Source organism: Phodopus roborovskii, unplaced genomic scaffold (assembly GCF_943737965.1).
Source record: "Phodopus roborovskii unplaced genomic scaffold, PHOROB, whole genome shotgun sequence".
In the NCBI taxonomy this organism is placed as follows: domain Eukaryota; kingdom Metazoa; phylum Chordata; class Mammalia; order Rodentia; family Cricetidae; genus Phodopus; species Phodopus roborovskii.
In genome coordinates this window covers 10,174,267-10,175,246 of record NW_026125391.1, presented here as the reverse complement: position 1 = coordinate 10,175,246, position 980 = coordinate 10,174,267, and positions in this window count along the sequence as shown.

Here is a 980-nt window from a genome sequence, read left to right as displayed (position 1 = left end):
CTGATGTCACACACTGGATGCTTAAAATCCTCAATGTATTAAGAAAATTAAGGCTTGCTATGTAGTCAGTTCCAATTCATAATAACCACTGAGTTTGCAGAACTAAAGAGGAGACCTGTGCATTCCTTTGTTCTCTTTTGATCCTCTGATCAAACTGGTTGCACTGTTCCTTTCTAAAGTTTTAAATACAATTTGTACAATTTAAAACAAAAACAAAATCTTCTTCACACAGCCCACCTCAACTCATTCCATTAAAAAGGGGGTAGTGCTTGAACAATCAAGAGCAGTACAAAGACATTAAATGTATTCAATAAAAATTAAATCTGGAGTTTTCCTTCAAAGAGATACAATTAGACAATGCTAAATAAATAATACAACAAAGAAACAAATTGAAGTTTTGGTAAGGGTATAACTTTTTTAAAAAAAAAGTTAACCTTCCAGAGAATTTTGAAATCACCCAAAATTTACATGGTCCCAGGAATTTTAATTTCTCTATGTAGGTTTAAGATTTTCTTGCCAGTTCATATTACAAATACCTATGAAGTTATATGAAATGTGTTTTTATTTTTATTTAAAATAGGTCAGTCTCTCACATAAAATATCCTGACTACAGTTTTCACTTCTTCTGTTCTTCCTGCTTTCTCCTATATCCTCTTCCTTTCAGATCCACTCCTTTTCTCTCTTTCATTAGAAAGGAACAAGGTTCTAAGGGATAACAACTAAACATGACAAAATAAAATATAATAAGATAAAATAAAAACCATCATACCACCATGGGATAAAACAAACAGTAGGAAAAAAGACAAGGAGATATCATGACAATCAGAAACCTACTCATTTGTACACTTGAGAATTCTGTTAAAACAACAAACTAGAAGCCATAACATTTATGCAGGGGACCTGAGGCAGACCAGGTAGGCCTAGTATCCAAGTCTCTGTGACTTCATAAGAGATTTGATCATGTTGTTTTAGAGGACCTT